This window comes from Mixophyes fleayi, chromosome 1, assembly GCF_038048845.1.
Source record: "Mixophyes fleayi isolate aMixFle1 chromosome 1, aMixFle1.hap1, whole genome shotgun sequence".
NCBI classification, from domain to species: Eukaryota; Metazoa; Chordata; class Amphibia; order Anura; family Limnodynastidae; genus Mixophyes; species Mixophyes fleayi.
In genome coordinates, this window is record NC_134402.1 from 452,356,132 (window position 1) to 452,374,960 (window position 18,829).

Below are 18,829 nucleotides of genomic sequence, written 5' to 3' on the forward strand. Positions count from 1 at the left end.
CCATCGTTCTTCCTCAGCTAAGTTTTAACTGCTATAAATATCTGTATAAATCCCCTCACATGTTTAACTCTTCGATACACTGAAAACTGCGCCCGGCGCTCGTTATAATCATCCATCTGTCCGCAGCCCGGGGAGGAAAGGGTTAATAGGCAGCATCCAGCGATGTCACAAGCTGCGCTAAACTCCAGCACCAGCCCTGTGCTGGAAAACATGAAATACATAATTATGCAACAATTAAAATGTGCACTCTACATCCATAATGAGCGTACCCACAATAATCTGCATTTATCTCAGTTTAAAGTGGCAATGTCTGCACAGGATGAGAAATAATTTAGGCTTCTATTGTATTACTGACATGCCAATGTGGTCCCTGTAACCTAAATAGACTGTCCCATTTGTGTACTAAAAGCATTTCATCATAATTAGGACGGATCCCAACTGGAAGGCTTGAAAGCCTGAAACGAAAAAGCCTCTCACCCATATGGGGTATTATCTGGCAGCCGAAGTGCCAGCCAGATGGGATCTTTACTATAATAATATGATTGATGGTGATAACATTGTTTTATCTAACCCCAGTCCTCGCTTTTTACAAACAGTGAGATGCCTTCTTATTTGTGGAACAGAGGAAATTGACATCCAGCAGCCGAGCCGGGGATAGAACCTGCAATCAGACAATGTCCCGCATATTGCCTTTGTTATGCAAAGTATAAAGATTTAATTAAATCACCCCGCACTAACCAATAGATGATAGCCTAGTGGAAATGTCATAAAAAGAGACACATGGGCACTTGGCTTACAATAATGATTGGAAAGGGATGTTTTCTAATCCTCGTTCTGTTAACTCTTTATAAGCTAAAGAGGGGTTCAGATCCGTCCACTGAGATATTAGGACCAGGTAGTATAATACCTTTTCTACGTACAGGGCACCATACACATGGCTTTTTGTTTTAACCGTGTAGTTTACTGTCTGCAGCTGAATTTTACACTGATTGACAATTAGCAACTGAGCAGTGTGACCAAGGTGGAGGTGTCTAGTGGGATTTCGGAACAAGACAATCACATTATAAGGCATTTTGTGTCCACTTTAAGTACTCCACTATATAAACAATTACATCATAGATACAATAGAATAATCAATGATACTGGGAACTCCATCCAAATAATTAATAAGTTGCATTTGGTGAATATTGAAAACTAGTTCTACTCTAGAATTATCTAGACCTTTCTGTATTATCTCCCCCCTGCCTCAAATGTATCATTTTGGTGGACTATCTCGGGCAGTGATGATGGGCAACAGGCGGCCCTAGGCCTCATCCGGCCCTCATCCGGCCCTCCGAGCCTTCACCGGTTTCCCCAGCTCCTCCCTGACTTATAGTCAGGTTTCTTCCTTCTAGTTATAACACTTGTATAAAGGGTCTGCTGATGTTATTACAGATAGACGTTGTTTCCTTTGATTACATCTATTGTTTTATCTTATTACTGCGGTTAAGGGTAATGTGCGGCCCTTTTGAAGGTTAGAGGGCCTCGCCATGTGGCCCCTGAAGTGTGTCAGGTTGCCTATCACTGGTTTAGGGAGACGTGGGTAGTGCCCCAAGGTGGATTAACCATTTACAGGAGGTCACCCGGGCAGTTTAGAATGTCACATTGTTACAATGTTACCACTAGGAAACCGCTGCATTCTAAAGAGAATTCAGAGCGAATTCACTGTCAAAGCTCTGAACGCTGACGCAGCCACCAAGCCTGACCTTCACAAGTCATACCAACGGACGCCTACATCATACATCATACATACATACATACATAGCTGTGTAAATATACAAGAAGTATAAAGTCTCTTTGCAGATCCATACACTTAAATAATCATTTCAATGAAATGAAACCCTACTTATAAAAGGGAATATTTTCATCTAAGTGTTAATGTTTTATTTCCAGGGAAAGGACAGCCCTATAAATATGTTTATTGTTTTCTTTGTATTGTTTTTTTTTTACCACTATATATCATCTGATATTACTTTTGTTACATTTTAAAAGCTCACTTTAAGGTTAATGATTTATCAAATAAAGTTTTTATTTAGACCGTGTTAAAGAGTAAAAAGTGCGCATTGAATAATCCTGGACAATGACCTGTCGCCTCTGTAATTACAGTATTTAATGTCAGTTCGCAAAAATTCAAAATAATTTGCAAAAACTGGTAAAAATGAACGCTCTGCATTTTCAGATATATTTTCTGAACCTACAAAGTAACTATCTCCTCTGTGTCTAGGTAACGTGCGCTTTACAAGCTATAACTAATGAGACAGCTTTAATTCTACTACATGAAAGGAAACTGTAAAGTTTTTATCCACATTCGGAAATCTCAAGTTACACTAGTTTGGGATAATACTTTTTCATTCCCAAAGTCATCCATATATTTCATTTGGACATAATATTTTCACACAAGTGAATTTAGAATTCTTCAAATACAGTTTTACTCGCCTCACAGCACTGGGGTCATGAGTTCGATTCCAAGCTGAGTCCTATCTATGTGGAATTTGCATGTTCTCCCCGTGTTTGCGTGGGTTTCCTCCGGGTGCTCCGATTTTATCCAACACTCCAAAAAACATAGTAGTAGGTTAATTGGCTGCTGACTAAAATAGATCCTAGTGTGTGTTTGTGTAGTAGGCAATTTAGACTGTAAGCTCCAATGGGTCAGGGATGAATGTAAACGAATAAATATCCCAAAAAACTATTTCTGTGTGACCATATATAAGTTGTACGCCCTCCTGGTTCTGCTCCCTCTACGGCACCTACGTGATTATAATTTTTCCCATATTTGATTTTTTTTTTCATTCTCATATTTGTATTTTAAGAATTGCTCGTAAAGCCAAGTTCTGCACTCTCCGCTCCTGCCAATACTTGTTAGCGGACCCACCAGTGTCTCCTGGCACCGCCGCCATTCAGTTGGCAGAGGGTGAGCTAATCACATTGGGATATGTGTTTGAAGCTGTGGCCATTATCAGGGAACACGCTCAGCTTGTTGTGACAATTGGAGAATAAATATAGATTTTTGCACCTACTGGGCCGATATAAAACACGAGGGGCAATTTCTTTGTGTTTCTAAATCTGAAACGGACCAAGCTTGCCATAGTTTTATTTATTTATTGGTCTTCTCCATGCCCTCTCATGAATAAGCAAGGAACGGTGCCCTCCTAGGACTCTGATCGGCCTCGCCAGTCAACTTTATTTAGAATAGAGAATTGGGCATTAGCTGCTGTTGGTCTCGGGAATGACAGACAGTAATTTGCCATTTTATTGTGATTCAGTACCTTGGACAGCGGCACATATTACCTGTCAAGCTGTGTCTATCAGACACTGTACTAAGACAAGCATTGCCTGTCAGGCCTCTCTTGTGCTGTAATGAGGATACCTAAACCTAGCAGAACAGACTCACAATCCTCACGTGTAACCACTGCCCCACCGGGCAGAAACACCCTGTGGTCGGTCTCCACTATCTACAGACAAGCTAATTCAATTCCCCTTGTGTTCTCATGGCTAGAGCATCCAGTTTGCGGACCTTTCCCCCATATTAACGTCATTGTGGCCAACTGCTCCCCAGTCATAGGGCGGTGAGTGACTGACAGCCAGCCAGGTGGAAGCAGAACATCGCACAATTAACACTCCTCATAAATGGATCTGTCTTACCGGTCTATCCATCTGTCACACGTAATAGGAACTAAATGAAATGTTGTTCAATGTTGCAATAAACTATCTTCTTGCTGGGTACCCATGGCTCCGGAGGAGTGACTGCGCTGTGCGAGGGCCCTGGCAGGGATAATACATTGTATATTAACTGAGTGTGATGCCTCTGTGTAGGATACTGCCGCTAGCAAACTTACGCTGTCGTTTTGTATCATTCAAATATGAATGCAATGGAAAATGCTATATTTAAATTGATTTATCTTGCATGCAAATATGCTGGAATATATACAATAAAACACCTGGTAATGAAGTGGGGGGGCATGTAAATGGGATGTTCAGGCCAAGAAATAAAGCAACAACATTCTATGACATTGTTATTAGTATTATACAGAATACAAGGATATCATTTATCACTAAATATTTCAATTATAAAAATATAGTTTAAAAATAAAAATAGGAATATAGTCCCGTTCACCCCTTCAGAACCATGTGTGTTTTGGCCCTTATGACATAATAACATTAACATTTTCTATTTAACTATAACTTTTTTTTATTTTGCATTCTACTGAAAATGAAGTTTTTACGAGACAAATTATACTAGATTTTTGTACCTTATTGGGATATATAAATTTGTTGATTTTTATTTTTGAAAGGACTATTTGTACAAATAGAATACATGAGTAATACACAATGTTCAATAATTTAACAGTAATACAACAGTAAAGTAAATAAAGTAATTATGAAACAGTAGATACATTTCCTGGGATAAAAAGAAGTGTAAAGGGGGGAGAGGGGTGAACACCTGACACAGAATTCACAGATAATAAATTACACACTGTGTCCACATATTTAGACTGAATGAACGTATTCATTACTTTGTGAAAGGTCCACCACATATTACAGTGAGATCACCCAGCTTCTGTACCTTCACAAATAAGTTGTTGAATTTATTCTATCACCTAAAACATTCATAGGCGTAATTAATACTTTTTTTTATTATAAATAATGCTGCAAATCATCACAAATGTTATGTATCAATGATGTGTATAATTCCCCATGTAATCCCATTTTTATATGGTTTATTGGCCTTGGTGGGTTTGGCCAATCAATGGATCCCACAATGCAGGAGATTCTCTCTCCTGTTTTAGACACAACGGTGGACCCACTGAATCCACTGAGCACTAGTATTTTATTTTAATTAAGTGATATATATATTTGCTGTCTATTCACTCAGAGGAACAGCCATTGATTGGAGTGGGGAGAGGGGGTCTAATATCTGTCTAGCATCACTTTTGGGTATTTCAAAAGCCAGAGCTTGTGTGATTGGTTGGCATGAACGGGAATGCTCTATAGATATGCTTACACAGATATGTGGAGTCAGATAGAGGATATTACCAATGATGTCTACCTGACTTGCTATGATTTATCATTTGAGCTTTTTGTCCTACATCAGCACCTCTGGGGAGTGACTGGCAAATTTTAGTTTGGGGTGGGGGGTACTCGGCTCAGCAGCCTATCAGGAACATTAAAAAGGAGAACCCAGTGACTCTTCCATTGCAACATTTTCAATTCTGCCGTCTAGTTGTCCTAGTAGAAAAAATTATCATTCAAAACTAGATTGATGTTTTGCTTTTTTGAACAATGCGGGGCATAGTGTGAAATGCCTCTCCTGACCCTTGAAACTTTATGAGCTTCTCTAAGATGCAAAACATTAGCAGATGAAACCTTGGCAGATGCAGAACACTACACTACACCTCCTGGAGGTGCTCCTTTAAAAACAGACACAGTTCCTAAATCCATCCATATTCTCAGTACAGGACAGGCCAGAATAAAATATCAGCATTGTAGGAGGATGGGACAAATGTCTTGGAAAACGTGCGTTTGGAACTGGTATCGCAGCAATTCCAATGGCTGGAAATATATTTTCCCTCACACATGAGGTTTCTGGCAGGCTGTCCCCGCGTCCATCTCTTTGTCCCAACCATGCTGAACATCGCAGAACAGCCAGTGGCAGGAGCCTGTGTTATTTGGGCCCCAGGGGAATAGAATTAGGAATGGGCGCTGTTACTTTTGATGGCCCCTTTCTCTCACATCCCTCTGATCTGTTTCTACAATTAAACACTTTTTTTCTGAAGCTTATTTTCTACAATTCCCTGAGTATGAGGCTCTAGATAAGGTTATAGTCTCTGTCCGGGTTATATGTGACATAGAACAAGTGCTTCTCACAAAGCTGCGGATTGTCGCGGAGAGTGCACAGCGCACAACAGATCCTTCCACGGTTTATTGTCACCTCTCTGTTGTTACAGTAAAATAGTGCATTATTTAATACAAGGAGAGGACCTTATAGACCTCTACACCTCTGTTCTGCTCCAGACTTCACAGGCTCTAAAACAGTGTCTTACGAACCATTTTTTTAGTGATCATTTTTATTTGCATAAGGTTCCTGAACGTTGGCTGGTTTTCAACCAACTACAAGGAGCATTTTAAACTTAAGGACTTAAAAAACAATATACTATATTGCACTAATAGTGATGCCACTAGTGGCTACATAAACTATATGCTGATTTTTTAAATATGGTTTAGGGCCTCAAAATGCCTTTAGTGCATTTTATTAAAAAAAAATAGACTCCAGAAAGGGGGGAACTGGGGTTGGGATAATATAATATTTAAATGGAGAACCCATTTATGTAAGTGGCAGTTACGCTATAAAGGACCGCTAGACCTTAACGGCGCAGTTTTATATAACACCCCACTGTGAAATGACCCTTTCTGTGATATTGTCAAAGCTTATTTAACTCACAATCCCAACATATCACCTTGTAAGTATTATCATTAGGGGGCAGGCAGCAAAGCCAGTGTGAACAGAGACTCAGTGTAGTGTGAAGGCGCAACAAGGCTTATTTATCTGTCGTCCTATTTACCACGTCCCTGAAGCTTTAATCTGCCTCCTTTATTCCCCTCATTTTCAAATCTGGGATGAAGCCATCAAAGAACTGAGCAGAACATGATTAGAAAGGACCTCTGCTTAATCGGAATATAGTCATGATTTAGACTTGGCTGTCCTCCAAATATCCCCGTGCAATCAAGCAAAGAAACGCATGCGGGAAACAGGATGGCAAAAGTAACTTTGAAGAGTCGGTTGCCGTGGGAACGCGCTCTGTAAATACTTAAGTACAAACGTTAGTTGACACGCCGGCATTCTCTCGCTAAGTCTGCTTTAAATGGATGATAAATTTGGTTCTGTGCTAATCAGGCGAGAGGTTTTCTGCTCAGAACTGTCTCCATTGCAGACACGTTGGAGAGAAAGGAATTGGTTATTTCTTAGGAACAGAGAGTGACTGCAATGCTCGTGTTTTTTTGTTTTTCGCCGCTACCCCAGCGTGTGGCTGCGTCGACCAAGATCAATATTTAAAAAAGACCTCTCTAAGCTCGTCAACGCAAGTGGCACCACGCCTAGATTTAAGCTGACATGTTCCTGATGTGATTTCAATTGGTTACCAATCATTTTCTGAAACACATTTCAAGTCCTGTGTCATCTTCAAGGCGACCACCGTTTGTCTGCCTGCAAACACGGACAGGCTGCTGTTCTGGTGAATGTGTCATTTATAGGCTGGGAAATTCAGATCTTTGCATTTATTTATGTATCAAAATAAAATAGCAGGAAATTCATTCCCTCTGTGCCGTGGGAAGTCAATAATCCAGATTGAATTATTTTATTATGACTGCTATGTCTATGGTTTATACATATCTTAGGAGCCCTAAACTTCATGATTACCATTCTCTCTTTAATCATATTTTTTAATTAATAATAAGATTTGCTATGTATCTTTATTAATGTTCCTCCTTGAAAAATCACCATAATATATCTATTTGTTTGCTGGATGGTTCAGACGATATTAAACAGCGAGGGTTCAGAGGCAGGAAACCTTGTCATTAAAGATATTTAAAGGATTAAACGCTAACAGAAAATGGCTACATTAATTGGGTTTGTGTTCCAGAAAAACTCATTCGAGGTGACCTAATTATATAGAAGGTCAATACAACCATTTGTGTGATGAATTTCTCACTAGCGGGCTGTGTAGAGGACAAGGGGCATGCGTTACACCTGGGGGAAAGGGGCTTTGCACTGTAAGGGTGGTCCGGCTGTGTGCCAAAAGATTTACTATTTTGAGTTAAATGTAGCCCCCTTCTGCCTGTGCTGCTTTGTAGGGTTTCTTATTCATCACCTAGATACAGCTCTGTCATACCATGTTGGATGTTTAGAAGGATAGTTGTCCCTGCACTTGCAGGTTGAATAGCAAGATAATCAGGAGTAATGCAGATGCAGGCATAGTAGCGCAGTACAATCTTCCAGTGATGAACGAATGACCACCATACTGGGCAATACTCAGCTGTCTCTGTGAAACTGGCCGGGAGCAGTGAGACTGAACTTACCGCCTGGCCAGGCCAATCACGGAACACGTTGATTTTCAGTTCCACTAATACATTTATTTATTTTTAAAAAATTTTAAAAAAGTTTTAAAAAAGATAAAAATATTTTTTAAATCTATTGATGTTTGAAAAAAATAGTCAAATAATTTAAAGCATTTTTTCATTAATTTTTTTTTTTGGTTATCGACATCCTGAGATGTTCCTTGTTAAATAAGCTTTGCACGGTGAAACTATCTCAGGTGAACCTTATCGACTTTTTGAAACCCCCATCATCATAATCATCATCAGCAGCTATTTATATAGCACCACTAATTCCGCAGCGCTGTACAGAGAACTCACATCAGTCCCTGCCCCATTGAAGCTTACAATCTAAATGCCCTAACATACCCACATCGACAGACAGACAGACTAGTGTCAATTTGATAGCAGCCAATTAACCTACCAGTATGATTTTTAGAGTGAGGGAGGAAACCGGAGCACCCGGAGGAAACCCACGCAAACACGGGGAGAACATACAAACTCCACACAGATAAGGACATGGTCAGAAATCAAACTCATGACCCCAGTGCTGTGAGGCAGAAGTGCTAACCACTGAGCCACCGTGCTGCCCATGCAAAGGATTCAATGGATGCGCAAAACCTTCTGAGCAATTTTGGGTTCAGTAGCTTGTCAGTCACTTGTATAAATTTTAGTTGTCACCTTTAACCATGGCAACCGTTGACCAGAATTGAAACAGAAGGCATCCTGGAGCGGATAGTTCAATCTCGGCAGAAGTTACGTCAGTTCAGACGTCAAGTAGAGAAGAAGATAGTCCGACAGTCACCAGATTTTTGTTTTATTTATTCCCATTGTGTGGACCAATCTCTTACCAGACCACTGGCTCACAGCTCGCAATAGAAGTTGCTTTCCCTACAGATTGCAGTCATAAATCTAGCCGGTTTTCTTATAAAGAAAAATAAAGTAGAGCTTGAAAGGAAACGTGTGACCCCCCCCTTGACCTTCCTCCCAAAAGAACGTGGGACGGAGAAGAAAGATTTTCATCACATGAAAGCAGGGAGACACTCTATCAAAAAGTGCCTCTTTCTAGAGAAGAGAATCAGCCTTTATAAGTTGGGGATCAGTCAGATCTCTGATTTACTGTTCAGTTATTTCATTCTAACGCTGGAGGTGAGCTGATCACAGGGAAGATATTATACTCTGAAAGCAGAAGTAGGGTCAAGGACTGCATAGGAGTATCCATGTTTATAGCACGTCCTCTTATATAACACATATTTAATAACATATTGCAAATAACACAACTGTTCTCCAGCACAGCAGACAATTCTATATTAGATTTGATCAATAGGTTGCTAAGTACACTAATCTGATCTCTGATGGATTGCTATTACTGTGTACTGAAGCTCATAGGAGCTTAATCAACACTGTTTTATAGTCAAACATATGTCATGTCACTATTTGTTATACATGTATATCAAAGACATTAATATTTCTATTGCAAGTATTGAAATATAAAGTGAACTTGTCACCAATACACATCTTTTGGCAAGGACTAGTTTGGCAAGGACTCATTTGCGAGAAACCAGTGACTTCATTGAAGCACTCCCTGACTAATATTCATGAGGCCTGACTAATATTCATGAGGCCTGATTAATATTCATAATGTATTGGTTCCATGGGGAATAATAGGCTGCATTCCCTTGAGTACTACTCCAGCCCACAAAAATGTATATCTCCACTGTGTCTAGGTAACAGTGTCACTTCAAGCCGGCCCCTGGTTTTCATATTAGGTAAATATATAGTTTGTAGAAAATAAATGAATAAATATAATAAATTAAGAATATGTATCTAATTGAAATATTACGACACTGGAAATGATAATTATACATAAAACTGTATTCTTAGATATTTGCTTCCAACTGCATCACAAAAAGTAAATATTCAAATCCACTCTAAAAATAAAGTGTGCTTCTTTAACATAATACCCTCTGGTTCCCTGTAAGAAAAAACATAGAGTTGTCTAATGTACCTTAGGGTTTTGATTCAAGCTGGTCTTAATGATTTACAGTTTGCTCAGTGCCATGAGATTACCATGGCCACCACAGTCACATAACAAAAGATGTAGCAAGCTGAGAGGCATTGGAATGCTCATAACTTGAAACCCCACCCACTCCTTCATCTATCGTCATGTGACCACTGTGGAGCTTGATGACTGACTGGCGCCGAATGAGACATCAGGTTACAGTTGCACTATTCTTTGGGCAAGCAGAAACCAAATATTTCCAGGAGAGATACTTGTGCTCTGCCCGTGGCAGCCATATAAATTTTCCCCACAGTGAGATTTTGCATAGGGAACACTATCTACACTAACAGTTATGGGAGGACCTCCTGAAAAATTAATACAGCTTCATGCTAAAAGGTGCAAAATTTGCTATTAGCAAAATTAGTAAAAAAAAATACTGACAGTGTCATCTGACTGCGCCCTTGTGTTTAAATATTTCACTCTGTACGTTTTCTTTAACCAAGGAGATGAGCCGATCATGTGTATGTATTAAGCTTTAGGGCTCATCCACACCAGCTGCTTCTCAAGCTGACTTCCAAACTGCGATAATGTTATCACAAGTTTTCACAGTTTGCTCTGAGTCACGTATATAACTGCTGTCTGTGTGAATAGCAGAGACGGTCTCGCATACGGGTAAATTAATCTTTACGCTGTCATATTTCTTAGACTGCCCTCTCGGTTACCCCTCCCCCAAGGCATAGTTCACAGCTCTCTGCTGTTAATGCATTTGTCAGCCGACAACTAATACCTGAAAACATATTGTTAAAAGGACAACACATGAAAAGCAAGTTAAAAATGCAATATTTGCGTGTCTAAAGTATACATTATTTTTCACTGATTTTCCCAGAACATATGTGTGAGCAAACTACGGTGCAAAACAGGTAAACCCTTCTTCCTAAATAACTTTTTACATATTTAAGCTTCCACTAAAGGCATAAACTGTATATTTGGTAAAAATGCATTGACACATTTCCGTCTTCAGCGGTAGATAAAATTGTTCTTTCACCTCTGCGGATTGCACAAAGGTTTTGTGTTTTGAGTTGTTCTCCCTGATGCCAGTTCAAGGAGCCCCCTTAGCAGAGTTTGTAACATATCTAAAGGGATTCCGCCTAATCGCGAAACGCGTTATCCCACGTCAACAAAACCGCCTGTCTATATACAACGTTCTATCACTGCAACACTGTACACTACTGTAAGTCAAAGTAAATTCATTAACAAGAGTTTATATTTTGCAGGTGACGTTGCCCCTCTGTAGAGATTTCTAGAAGATTTCTAGACATTTCTCGAATTTTGTCCCTAAAAGATAAAAAAAATCAAAATCAAACTTTTGTCTCTACAAAATCTGTCTTCAAAATGGGACAAAATATGTAAGAGGGAAGAATGAGCAATGCCTGAGAGGGGAAGCTCAGCCGAGGGCCCAGGGGCTTAAGAAAGGCCTTCTGAATGATCAATTCCCTCGTGTTGTACATTGATTTTTTTTTTCCTTTCCAGCTTCTACGTTATCTTTCTTTTTCTCCACATATCTTTCTAATTAATTCCTGATTACAGAGTACACCGGTTACAAAATGTTATTTGTCAGGCGGAGGAGATATCCCTGTTTCTGGGGTGGATGTGCGTGAAAATTCCCTGGCCGTATCTAGAAAGGTTATTAACCCCTCTGGTGAGTATAAGACACCTGGATAAGCTAATGGGTGAGGGACACCTGTCACTCGTGTGACAAGATAGCCACCGACAGACCGAGCCGGCAACGTAACCTGCGAGTCCTGCCGGCTTCTCTGACTCTCCAGCGCTTTAATGTACTTGTCGCTTACTAGGCAACCATATTGTGGCCTGTAACCTTATTCATGAGGATGCTGCTTGTTGATTAATTGGGTTCTAGTGATAACACTGAGGCGTGAGGTACTTTGTACCTCATGTCTCAGAACTTTTCACACTGGCTTTAAAAACTTCTATGGGACCAACAAATTAAACCCCTGACGTGAATGTTTACTTTGTAATATACAAATGTTCATTTTGCCCTACAGTGTAGAATTTATTTGCTGTTTATTAGACACAGCCCAAAAAAATCCCAAAACATTTGTGGGACTATATTTAATCATTTATCCCTTAACCAGCGTCAGTAATCTACAAAATTTGTCAGTTAGGTTCAATTTGCGACTGAGTTTAATGCGCTCTTCTCCGACTCATTAGTAACATCGGCTCTGTGTGCAGTGCTTAACGCATTAATTATTTAAATTAAACTAACGAAATAAATTATTAAAATTTTATTTCCACAGCAGACACCACAGAATGTTCAATAATAGCCCAGGTTGCGTAGCCGTTCCGATGTCCTGACCGCCGAGCGGTAATCCGAACCCCTCTGGGCTCGCGTCTGGCCGTATGCTGAGACATCGACCGGCTTGTGCTGGGGGGGTCAGAGGGAGGTCAGCAACAAAGTTACCTTAACGAAACTCCGTATGGAACTCTGCAGATACAACAGTAGTCAATAAAATGAAACACGGTACCACGGAAACACTGTATTTCATATATATATATATATATATATATATATATATATATAAAAATATATAAATGTAATATATGAAGGTGAACTAATATTGCAGCGGGCATGGCCTGAAAACACCAGCAGTGCTTGGTAATAATCTGATTGAGTTATTATTGGTGACGTTGGTAAATCTGATGACAACATGACCACAGACCTCTATTAGTCATGTGCTGTCATCTTCTGTTCACTTTAATAGCCCACACCATCGTCACATGGATCCGGTGGCCAGATCTGGCCCTTAAGTGGCCAGATTAACCCCTTCAAGACCACAGGTAACTAACACCTCCAAGACCATGCACATTTTCATGGTTTTGCACTGCAAATTGTTTTGGTTTTTTAATCTTTCATTACACCCAAGCAAATTTACTATAGTTATATTGGGGAGGACATTAAAAATATAATGAATAAATGAATACATGTAAAAATGGGAGTGTTTATTAGTGTGGAAAAGGTCATTTGTGAGCTGCAAAATATCCGGCTTTAGGGTGCACAAATGCGTCTAATTCTGGGCTTCACTCATATGAATGAGCATCTCCAGATTCACGCTTTTGACACCTCTCTGCTTGAAAATGTTCCGATCTCTCAGTCTCAGATTGAACCCTCTTGCACCAACTTAGTTAGATGACAAGTTAAAAGGTAGAATACACTGTCATAGAAAACAGCTCTACATAAGGAGTACGGGGGCTTTCCACATGTCACCGTCCTTCATCTGTCTCCAAAATTCCATCTCATTCCCCTCTGTCATTCCTCTACTTTTTTTTACTCAGCAAAGATGCTCGAACATTGATTAACAAATCAGAACTCTGCTTGTCAGTGTTATCTTATAAGACCAGGCCTTGTGCTTCAGACATAGACTCGGGGAATCGATGAAAACAAATGAAAGAGAAAAAAACATCAGATCTTTGTGTAACAAAAAAAAACCAAAATGTAAATGTCGACCGGTTTAGTCCTGTTGTAGAGCCTACGTTCTTTGCCTTATCAACGTTGGTTGTCGGTGAATGGGAAATGGAATGTCAGCTCTTTAATCAGAGAGGTCATCTGGTTCTTTCAATAATGTCTCAGAGCTTCGGTCCTCATCAAAACTTTCCAGTGTTCTTTTTTTTCTTTACCGTACGTTGGTTTCTTCATTTCCGTTGGCCCCTGTCACCGAATCCTTGTCAAGTCAACAGGACTTAGGGAGCGTTCTGTGTGATAATGAAGAATGGACAGAAATATTGATATGAGACTGTTTTTAAAGGCAACATCTTATATATTAAAGGTTTCCAGCTTTGGAGATAAAGAAAGATCAGAAGATTTAAGGATTACATTTCCAATTGTTCAGCAATTTTCCGACTTTCTATCAACGTTAGGTTTGTAGAGATGCAATAGATGGAGTTATATCAGCAAAATATAGAAAATAGATTAAAGAATTAATTATAACGCAAAATCAGCTGGTTAATTACCAAAATAGCGCTAATGTTGCCAACAGATCAATCTAAAGTTAAATTCTTTATATTGTTGTATGCTGTTTATAAATAGACAACAGACAAAAGTTTTCAGTCAAACGTATTGCACTGTGCATACACACAACTTACGCCCGTATTTTGAGTTGCCCTACAGGACACCTGCACTTTCAGACGCTGGTGTGGGGCATTCCTGTGCTAGCTCTGTACAAAAAGGACACATAGACGCAAGGAAATCATCTACTTTGAGATGCATCCAATTTTGACTAAACGTATCTATAGACGGGGTGTCCATAAACCTGATGGAAGTCTCAGAGTTGGTGACGATGACAGCCATACATTTGCTCTGGAAGTATCTAAGTGCTCGTGTCCTAAGATGAGTTCAACTCAAAATACAAATGTTAAAACACAGCTCTGCAGGCGCAAGTTTGCTAATACGTAAAAGTTGGATCTTTATGCTATACTCGAAATACGGCACAGAGGTACAACGTTAAGGGGTCAGGACCTAAATGGGATCCCTGGATGTTAGGCTAATCCCTGTACTGTACATACGTACTGCTATCTTCAAGGGGACTATCAGTTATCCGGCAATGACCTTCGTAGTCACTGACGCTGTATAATATGTTATATCTGTATTTTTAATTTGTATTTTGTCGATCGGACAGATTTGTAACAGATCACACAGAAAATATAGAGTATAACCAGTAAGAGCATCTATTTTACACAGAAACAGGTTGCCGCATCTACTGTAACTAGATGATTGCTGCATCGTGGATAATAGAATCATCTGTAAATATTTATAATTGCCTCACCTGTGTCACTGGTTCCTCTGGGCTCAGGGGGTACAAGCTATAACAGAAGTGGGGTACAGTCCCACTACGTTTTTCAAGACACATTTGAATTCCCAAACGTAAACAAATTTTGGAATGTTAATTCACATCTGTGCTTTTTATTAGAGGAAAATTAAACAAATTTCCTTTGGGGTTGTCCTGACTTTAGCCGTGTGGTTTAATGAAACACCCTGGGGGTCATTTACAGACAGAGAAGAATGTCATCCCATGGTACATTTCATTATGCATACATGCTCCTTTTTGTCCATCTACCACACAGGTACAAGACTGCATTATGATTTTGGAAACAGCCCCTGTAAAACTGCTCTGCGCCAACTTGTAGTTCCTCAAGGGAATGTTCATGATGTAAAGTCCCGCCCACAAGTAGTTTAGGACCGCCCATTTGCTTATTTACGCTTTTACAGTGGCTACTAATATTATTCACAAAAATAACCCGTTTGTTGCTGGTGAAAACATTTTTTTTGTAGTTTTCGCCCCAATATAACTAAAGGGTCACCACTCCTGCCAGCTTTTGCCAGTGCTAGCTTCAGCATGCTCATGGTGGTGCCGACTTTACCATGTGTCTGGGAGAGCTAGGGGAATTCTGACATTCCAGGAGACTGGGCAAGTATGGCATATCCACGAATAGGCCGACAATGTGGTGAGTTGACCCTTACTGATATGGGCAATTAGCAAAATTTAGCTGCCCGTAGATATTTTCATGATAAATTACAGTAATAAAAAAAAAACATTCTTCTTTCCTCATTTTGATAAATAGGCCCAAAAAAATAGACAGAGAAGTGATGGGTGGATTATTTCATATATTGTGGCATCATTCTCTGCCAAACTTGGGTACTAATAACACTCACAGATATGTTTATGTATATGTATGTTTATGTGAGTGTGTGTGTGTGTGTGTGTGTGTGTGTGTGTGTGTGTGTAAATGTTTTTAGGAGATTTTCAGAACAGAAGATATTTGAGATTGTGGGGAAAGATATTTTTCTATAAACCGCAGACTGTCAGTAATATAGTTGAATGACTCACCTGCGTTTGCAATGGCTGATAACATTGAACAATGACTTGTATGCAGCTGTATAGCAAATGAAAATACAATGTGAATTAACGCAAGTTCTGTCAAGGTATGGAAACATTGACATATATATATATATATATATATATATATATATATATCTATCTGTGAATGTTATTAGTGGCTTGTTTATGTCACACTACTCATATTTTAGGTTTCGTTTGGATCCCTGGCGATGTCTTGCTACTACATATTTCTGCATATCATCCTCTACGGTCATGTTTAGAAGTAATCAGGGAATATGTTAGCGGCTGTGATATTATTGTGGGAGGGAGAGTTTGCTATCTCAGCGATATATGGACATTAAATAATTATTTCCTTCTCCGCTCTAATGCTTCGTGACGTCACCCATACTCACTCGATGGCATTCTCAAACCTTAATATTCCCGGCCACCTCTGTGTAATTGATTGCATAAATCACACAGAGAAAATAATAGGGGATATATTTTTAATCAAATTAATTTGTTATGTACGAGCAGTTACTGGACTTATATAAAAAAAAAAAAACCCTGTAAAACTTGTATAATTGTTTCTTTGTCTAAGAAAATTGAAATGCTTTCTTGCACAAATCTGTTGTTATTTTATTATAAATGAAATTGTTATATTTAGGGAAGAGGATTTAGATGTGGTTTTAGGCAGATAACAGCAAAAGAACGGAAATACGATGATGTCACATGTCAGGAATGGCGGTAGGCAGCATCGGAACGTAATAAAGCGCATTTAGAGGTGAACGCATTTGCGGCAATAGCGCAAGTGTAAAATACATGGAGCAATATATCGCAATATGTGCAAATCAAAATAAACATTAAATGCAACCACACGAAGACACATCAACTTGATGAAGGGAGTTTCAGCGTTTAGTGTTGGGGTAATAAATGGTTAAATGTCCGAAATCAGCATTTTTATTTCCCGAAGCACTACTGGACCCAGCAATAATAAATCGCTTGAATATAAGAACACCCAGCAAATAACAGGTATTAATAAACCAAAATCCTAATTGGACGGTGTGCAGGTAATAGATCTTCCCCAGGACAGATTCGCGGAATAATTACCCTCTCCGAAGAGTTAAATATTCTCAGCCCATTTGTCTCCATAAATGCAATATTCGCTTCAGAGATAATGGATAATTTATCGTTAAACACCCACACTACATATGTACAGACTTCTTGTGTGCTTTACTAATTTAATTACGGTAAAGGTGATATTTACAGAGCGGTGAGGAAATGAATAGAAAAAAAATCTTCGGTGAGTTTTGACCTCTGGGGATGAGAACCGTCTTCATTATGTTGGCTGTATTCAGGAACAGAACTCTCCCACATGAAGCGGAGAAGCAGCTCAGGCTGCCATGCACTGCGCTGGATGGCGCAGTCTGTGCTCAGCGCATTCCATAGAATTCTGTAAACATATTATTGTATCAACATTTTCCTTGCAGAATTATTGTTACTGTTGCTAATATTTGAAACAAATCCCCCGGGGCAATTAGCTGCCCGGCAGGTGCATATACGCCCCTTGTGTATGGAGCAAGTAGATGGGGCTAAGTGCGCTACTATCCCCATGATCAAATGTTTTATAAATGTATTTATTTGCATTTTAAAAACTCTTCTTCAAAGATCCAGGAAATAATGCTGGATAGCGAGAATTTCATGCAGTATAGAGAATAGCGTGAGGTGTACTGGACAGTTATTCCAATATTTAAAAATAGGGACAAGCGATGGGCACTGCTGGGAAAATGTACCGGCTTGGATGCAGTCCAGCACCCAATTACATCTTGCCGTGATAACCTCCCAACGTTTAGTATCCTGAAAGTGGGTCGAAATATGCCCCACCCCTGTTCTGCTCAAACTCCGCCCAGAAATTGTAAAATTTGTGCAACTCTCCACTCACTGTTAAGCCCCATCCTTTTTGCAATCTGCTAATTGTGGTTTTCGTCCAAAATCGGGACTATTGGCAGGTATGTGGTGGGTTTCAGGTGGGTTTCCTATGTGCATGGTGCATTTTTAGAAAGCAGAATATGATTTAAAAAAATCCTCATCTGCAAAGCTCTAAGACTACATCCAGATCCAACAAACTGTTCCTGGGAAGCTGCACCCATTGGCTGATCGGCTATGCCCCTTTTAGGCTTCAAGAATCGGGATAGCCCTGACAGAACTAGGGCTACCAAAAGGCATGTACTGAGATGTTATTGAGGACGTGGAGAGTCATGGTCAACGGGCGAGCCTTCACCTCCACAATACGGCTAATCCTCCGCTTCATGCTCAGTTAGTTCCTATAAAATGATTACTGAAAGGAAAACATGAGAAAAATCACTTTACTGTCATCTAATATCACCAAATTAACCAAAATCAACCCTTGAACCCTGTTGTGTTTGAAGTTCGAAGGTTTGTTGTTCACTATTAAAAATCACCAAACGTAGATCACATGTGACCCACCTCGAACACGGTTGAACCTTATCGACATTCTCAAATTTAGTTTGATTTTTTTTTAAATGATCTAAAATTGGATGAATTCAGTTGAGCTGTAGGATTTTAGAGCCGTTTCGTCGAACCAGTTCGAGAACCAATAGACAGCCGGTTTCCGCATATCTGTTATAAACTTTCCTGAAATCTATGAACAATATATTTTTTGGGGGGAATCCAGACTCCCCCTTAAACAAATTCTATTGACACATTCTATTAGAGACGGTGATCAAAGTGGGGCGGTATGTGCCGGTATGACATGAGGGGGCACAGTGCGATGATAGAGGGTGCAATGTGA

At 39.6% G+C, this 18,829-nt stretch overlaps 2 protein-coding genes across 2 annotated transcripts in view; both read left to right on the plus strand.

Annotated features, from left to right (window-relative positions):
* Nucleotides 1-18,829, plus strand: part of TPGS2 (tubulin polyglutamylase complex subunit 2) — a 1,173,328-nt gene that overhangs the window by 679,193 nt on the left and 475,306 nt on the right. The window lies entirely within an intron of this gene.
* The window catches only part of CELF4 (CUGBP Elav-like family member 4), an 814,373-nt gene that overhangs the window by 574,113 nt on the left and 221,431 nt on the right, over nucleotides 1-18,829 (plus strand).